Source organism: Cupressus sempervirens, chromosome 10 (assembly GCF_028749045.1).
Source record: "Cupressus sempervirens isolate cs-2001-9-10 chromosome 10, ASM2874904v1, whole genome shotgun sequence".
Lineage (NCBI taxonomy): Eukaryota > Viridiplantae > Streptophyta > Pinopsida > Cupressales > Cupressaceae > Cupressus > Cupressus sempervirens.
In genome coordinates, this window is record NC_143127.1 from 643168335 (window position 1) to 643176204 (window position 7870).

The window sequence follows — 7870 nt, forward strand, 5'->3', positions numbered from 1 at the left end:
CCTACATCTAGCCTAGATCATATTGAATATCAAGAGGGTCCCTATCTAGACTTAGCTATTGTTCTTGTTGCATTGGACTTTTCTCCTCTTGAAATTTGTCCACCTCTACATACTATTCACCAAGATAGGGGTAGAGGGAAATTCACTTGAGTGAGTGCTCTAGCATAGTATCTTTTTGTGTATTTTCCTAGTGTGATGTACTTCCTCTGTATGGTGTATTCTATATATCTATTTATATTTATTTAGATCTCCCCTGTTGCTCTGTTGGGACAAGGTGATAAGAGAATCACAATATTGAATCATTCTTCTATTTTTATCCCACTTTTTATATATTTTATTATATGTGAAAATGTTCATAATTGTAGCTTTGTGTTATTTTCTTGGACTTTCCACCTGGAATCACTAATTGTTTTTGGCCTCCATGGTGGTGGTACAAAAAAACTCTTCTTTGTAACTCATATGCATCTTTCTGCCGTTGTGTTTTAGTTCTACTTCCATTGGGTAACTATGATATTTCATTGTTGATATAATACTTACATGTTATCATATGATCATAATTACCCAAAATTTAGTAGACCCCATGTGTTTGAGCCATATGTTACATACTCATTTCACTTGATTTGTCTTCTCTTACAAGAATTTGATAGTGGAAACATCTCTTTGTTTATGTATGTATATTGCATTAAATCCATTACACCTATAAATGTGATAGCAATGAATTTATATGGGGGAATATTATCTCCTCATACTTCTTTCAATCATGGTGTAGTAAATATGGATTTGAAATATGGCTTAGGGTATTTTAGCTTTGGATGCTTGGTTTGCTTCTAGGGTATCCTCAAATCTATGCATTGTTGCTTCATCCCTTAATTTTACACAAATCTTGTAAATCCCTTTATTTATTCTTTGTAATCCTAAATAAAGAACTCTCCATGTACATCTTCAATTTAGGAAGTGATCATCCTTAACATTGGGTCTCTCTCTTCTTTGCACATGCATATGGTAAATCTCATATATGGGTAACATGTAAGATCTTTCTAAATCTCATATATGGTTAACACATCTAGACATACATTCTAAATCTTATATATGGGTAACACACATAAAATTTTTAAATTTCATATATAAACTTAATGCATTCAAGTACAACAAACAAAGTCCCATACATAGGTAACACATTTTTTTTTTTTTTTTTGTGATTCACAATGGGATGTACATTTATCATTGGAAAATTAATCACACCCCTTCTCTCTATGCTTCTTTTAGTCAATGATTTCTCTCTTATTATAATCTTGGAGTTAGAAAAGACTCAATCCCTTGGAAGCTTTATCAATTCTTTGTCTCCTTGATTGTGATGATACTATATCATGCCTTATTCTCTACTTTACCAAGAGTTTGGATATAGTCCACACTCTCACTAAAATGGGGGCTAAATGTACCTTCTTAAATTGGAAGAACTTTAATTTCATATTAGATTTTCACCTATTTAATGTAAGATCATCACCTTTTTGCATCTTTCCTCCTTTCTCAAATCTTCTTCTCATTTCTCCTTAACATAGTAAGGGTAAAACCTAATAGATCATCTTTAATGCTCATAAATTTATGTTGTATAAGTTGAAAGCATGAATGCTGATGATATTCCTATGAGGGAGTATTGTAGATATGCTACTATAATGATATGTTACATTCATGAGTGAGTTTTTCATTGATGTCAACATAGTAGTCTTCTATGGTATATGATAGAAGAAAAATAGAAAGATCAAGTTGGTACAGATGACTAGTTGAGTATTCTCACTATTTAAGGCTATGGGAGATAATTCTAAGTATCCATTATATGTAGTCAATGTCAGATGAAGAAATGATAAGTCTAGAATAAGTTATGTAAGTTTTGGTGATGTCTATTCTGAGTTAAAGTTTACAAAGTGGTCTTTTCCTTTAAGGACACATGACTATCCTCAAAATTAGATTCTCAAATAATCCTATTAGTGGAGTATTAATGGCTTAAACTCCATAGTACTTTTATCATTCATAGATCCACTTTTACCTTGCTACTTCAAAGTCACCATAAAAAATTCTCCCATATGCCTCACCTTGAAGTCCTCCTTTTTGCCACTCTCCCTAGTCTTTTGGCATCCACTTGGACCTTGCCATGGCCTTGACAAAACTTCCATATCTTTCTTTACAACAAAAAAAAAATTCCTTTTTTAGCAAGATGGATGAGGACCTGGAACCAAAAACTCTACCAAAAAATCAAAACCACCAAATCTTCAAGGTCTTGCTGTGGATTGCCTCCTTCAGTGCTCTACCCACACACTCAAGATCTTCAAGCCTTGATACCAATTTGATGCAGAACCCTCTATATTTACCTCCAAGGAAACTTAATTCAACTCAAGGGCTTTACAATAGTCTGGTACACCCTCATGGAACCAATAACATCTTAAAGATTTCAATAGAGAACCTAAAATTTAGGCAATTAAGAGATCTCCATTAACACAATCTGATTTCTATAGATGAGTAAATTACTCATAACTTTTAGTCCTAAAATTTTCTTGCGAATTTTTTTGGAGGAGTTTTTAAAATTTTTCCCTTTTTAAAACATATCCAAATATAAGACCAATCCAATAATTAAATTACAAATTATGTGCTCTGAACCAAGACCAATATTTTATTTCATAAATTAGAAGCAAAACCATTAACTTTTCCTAGGGCATTCCATAACTTTCTCAATACATAGCCAAATGATTCCCAACTAATTTAGACTTGAACATATATGAGTTTATTTCCATAATTTGTAAGCCATTGGTTTATCCAATACATAAATCATTTATTAAGATCAAATCTTTTCCTGTACCTTCAATGAAAATTATTAAAAACCAATATTCACTCAAATACCTATAACATCCACAAATGTAAATGAAAATGACTGAAACCAATTGTAAATTAAATATAGCCCATATATCTTGCCAATTAATACAATTAGAGTTTTTTATTCATCCAATTATGGTCATACCAAACTTTTCAATCTAATTATAGTTGAGCATTCTCAAACCTACAAATAATAACTTTTTCCAAAACTTTCACAAATCCTTAATTTCTACATGAAATAAACCCAAACCAATTCCAAAATAAATTTTATTTACTACTCTATCCATATATATATATATATTTTACATGGTTTTTGGGCTACATTGTTGTACAAGACCTAGAACCAACACCAAAATTGAAAAACCAATCAAAATAACAATTGATAATTTCACCAAATTTGTTTCAGATGTATCTCTTTCCTTCTGTTAATGCTTTGGTTCAACCATACATCCAAATTTATAGTTTTTATGGTTGGTTATAACTTCCAAATCACCTTTTAAACCATCTCCTTATATTCTTTTAGTAATTATGCAACTATGACAACATTTATCCACTTTATGCATTTTCACATTACAACTTTTGTATATACCCAACATAAACCAAAATTATGATTCTAATGAATTTTGATCTTTCACATTAATTTCCTTAACCTCCATTTTTTATTTTAATTTAGGTGCGTTTGCAGCAGACCCTTTAACTCATCTTGTAACTATCCAATTTCTTTGTAGTGATTATGCTCATGATGCTATAATTTGAGCTAAGCTATTTTCTTGAAATTTTTATGACAAAAGTTCGCAGTGTTATTAGTCTTTTACACCTTCTACAATTGAGTCCTTTCATAGAATTGGTAATGCTTTTATCCAAAAATTTCAAAGTAACATTGGTCCTCAAGTATCTTAGAGTGATTTGATGCTTTTTAAAGAATGTTTAAGCATTTTCATTGCTTAGATTTTCTATCCAATGCCTAATATTAATATTCAATAGATGTTTATTATGAATTTGTAGAAATACATTAGAGATAAGATCATGCTTACATAGTTTACTTGTTTTTCTCAAGTTTTTGTAGTACTTCATCATTATCAATTGAAAGCGAGTTAGTTTTACAACACCACTCCAATGACTCATGTACCCATTGACAAGAGTGATGTAACACCTAGTCACAAAGAATTCCAAAAACCAAAAAATTATATCAAGATCAAAAAATCCATTTAAAAAAAAGAAATTGTGATTCACAATGGGATGTGTGTTTCTCATTGGTGAGTTAATCACACCCCTTATTAGTTTTCTTCTATCACTCAATGATTTACCTTTTATTTTGACCTTGTAGTTAGCAATGACTCGGTCCCTTGGGGGCTTGATGGATTTTTAATCTCATTGTATGTGATGAGACCATCTCATGTCTTGTGCTCTACTTTACCAAGAGTAAGAACCTAGTCTACACTCGTGCTAAAGTTGGGGGTGAACGTACCATCTTAAATTGGAAACACTTTAATTTAATGATAGCTTGACAATTTAACACAATATCATCATCTTCTTTCATATCTCCTCCTTTCTTCCCATTTCACCTATGAAAAATAAGGGTAGGACCTAATATATCCTATTTTATGCTCATATTTTAATGGTATAAAGATTTAGGTTTGATTTAGTCACTTAGGTCCTCCCTTTCCCTCTTCCAATCATTCAAAATCTCTTTTTCACACCTAAAGATCATATCTCAAAATTTGTAGCTAATTTCAAGCACTTGGGACATATTTTGGGACCTTAAAGGAATCTTGAGGGTCTTGGGTCTCACTGGTAGGAGGATAGTGCATCCTTTCTAGGTTAATTAGGGACAAAGTGCATTCCTAATTAGGCCTTATTTTTGGACCACATCTTAGGTCCCATGTGTAGATTGATAACTAGAGTTAATGCACAGTACTATCAGCCCATGTGAGAAAGTTAATTCCAAGCCTTTTATAAACCCACATATTTACTCCATTTCACATGTCATCTCATACACACACACAAGTATTCACATGCACTAGCATTTAAACACTCAATAATTCAAGAATTATTCAAGAAATTCCTCCATTATAGATCCTATCATCTCCATTATTGATCCTATCTAATTGGTAAAGAGAGTTAATTGTATTCAATTTGAGAGAACTTGCTAGTGTAAGGTGACTTTGTATATTTAGTTTACATTTTTACAATTCAATTATTTCATTTCAAGGTTAACTCGTAAACTAGGGCTTGACAAAGGAAAACTCTAAATAAAAAAACAAAAACCCTTTTTATTGCATGTTTTGTATCTTGGAATACAAAAAAGGCTGCAAATTTGGATATCCTTTATGTCATTCATTAGAACTATAAAATCAAAATTAAGTTTATACATAGGTGATCAGGGTTGCACTCCTATTTTGTGTTAGGTGAAAGTCACCCTTGCTAGATCATTGAATTTATTTTGGGTATTGAAGTTTTGGTGGTTTTAGGCCTTGATCCACCATTATTTTTCCATTTTAAGCATCACACCAAGAAAAAAAATCAAACCCAAAGGCAATTCTTCTAATTTCCTTCTTCATTTTAGCATATCTAGTTATAACAAATAGTGTCTTAATGATATTTCCTAGATCATGTTCCAACTAGTACTTCTCTATCACTTGGTTAACACTAATCTTTCTAGATCTAGTGACATTAAAATTGGGATTGAAAGTATCAACTTCCCTAACTCCCTCTTTGAGTTGTTTATGTGTGGTTATGTGATGAACTTTGGTTTACTTTCCATGCCTCACATTTCCACATTTGCGCCTTTTTTAAACCCAAATTGTGCCCCTTTTTGTTTGGATTTTTATTATTGTGTGTTCACCTTTCTTTGGTAAACCTAACTTCTTCCCCCTTCCATTTATTTTAGAGTTAGATCTTCATATGCCATTGTGTTATCTCTTCTGATCAATACTTTATCTATTTAATTTCATAATATTATATTGTGTGGTTTTTGATAAATTTCACATCTTTAAGGTTAGATTATCTCTTTTCCTTTTTTAGTGTATGATTTTAATCACCTTAATCCCTATTTATGGTGTTGCTATTATTAAAAGTCATAGACTCATGGCTCCCTTTGATCCAAAATTCTATTCTCCTCTTCTAGGAACCTTGGTGATCTTAAGGTATCTCATGATCTTAATTCTTCAATGGAGCATAAATCGTCTCACTCATCTCATGAGAAGGATGAGGCTTTAAGGTTTCCTTCTGAACATGTTCATAAGCTTTCTACCAAGATTGATGAAATGCATGATTGGCTTCTTCAAGAGAATCAAAATATTGACACTATTGTTTCTTTTTATTCTCTTACCAAAGAAATCTATAATGATGAACATAGTATTAATATTTTGTGTGATCTTACTTACCTTGTTGATTCTCATGTAAATCTTTTGGCTCAACCCATATCTAAAATAGGAATGGTCCCACTTATAACTAGTATTGAACCAATCTTACCCATTTTTGCAACTATCTCTACCATTCCTACTTATGTTTCTCCTATTGTGACTACTTTCATTCAACCATACAATCATCCTATAAAAAGTCTTCTTATTCATTCTCTACTTGTGAGTGTTCTACCTCCTTCATTTCATACCTCATGAACTTCACATAATAGTGTTCCTTACACTAATCCTAACCCCAATACTATGCTTCCTAGTGTCCTACTTATAGCACCTTCTATTCTAGCTAATTCATACACTTTTCCTATTGGAATTTACAAGTGGGAAGATAGACTTTTGAGGGGAGGGGGAGGGAAGGGGTGGGGGGGGGGTGGTGGTCAATCGGAAGTGACTAACTTTAACCCCTTTAAAACCTTTTAACTACAATCATTTACATGCATCTAATTCATCTAGTAAACATGAAAGTAAAGACATGCATGAAAATGGACAACATAAAATTTGGTAACCTAGAAACCCTCCAAAATGAGAAGGTAAAACTAGGGTGGGGATGACACCCACAAAGTATTACTATAGCAATATGTAACTATTTAAGGTTACAAAGTTTTACCACCTCCAATGGTCTACCCTATGAAAGGCCTGTCCTATTAAAGACTTTACACCCTATTAAAAGTGACCTGGTTAAAGGATTTACAAACACTCACTTGGAATGTTACCTTGTTAAAGGATTTAGCACCTTGTTTAAAGGCTTACAACATGGCTATTAAACCAACCTATCATCATAGGGTTTTCATTCCTAATACAATTTCTAGAGAGTATTAGAAAGTCTTGACCTGATGACTTGCAATCCTTAATTACTAATTCCATATCCTTGTTCTGCTTTGTCTCCTTTGATCTTGGCATGATCTTATATGTCTCTTCTTGAAACTCTGATATTTTATTCTTGATCAATTGAATTTTGCAATGCTATTCTATTCTATTCTAAGTCTTTAAACACCCTTCTACACTTCACTATAGTTCACCAATACACTTCTCACATGTACACACACACAATGGGGTTTTTTCCTCCTTTTAAAGGCTTCGAAGACTTAGGGTTAGATATGAATCTACGATCAATATTCACTCTTCATTTCCTACTCAATTCTTGCACCTTTCCTATTGGTTTCATGTGTTCTCCATTTTTCTTATTGGCTACATGTTGATTACATAGGTAATGCAAAAGATTCGATCTTATCTTCAAGATCCTTCAAGATTCATCCTATGTCGGTTCCAAAAATGGTTTACATCTGACTTTGGGAAGATACAAACTCATATGCTGATTTTGTGTTACTCGATACTTACTAGTTGCTGATGCTTGACACATATAAGAATTCTATCTCACTCGGCTCTTATAGAAATTCTATTTCACTCGGCATCTTATACTTTTCTTGGTACCTATAGTAACTCGACATCACTTATCACTCAACACTTGAACTTCCCTCAACACCTAAAGTTCACTCAGAACCTATTGAATCTTTGGCTTGGCACTCACTCTAGCTCAACATCTTTATTATACTCAATGTCAACTAAGAATTGGGTTAAGTGTGTTG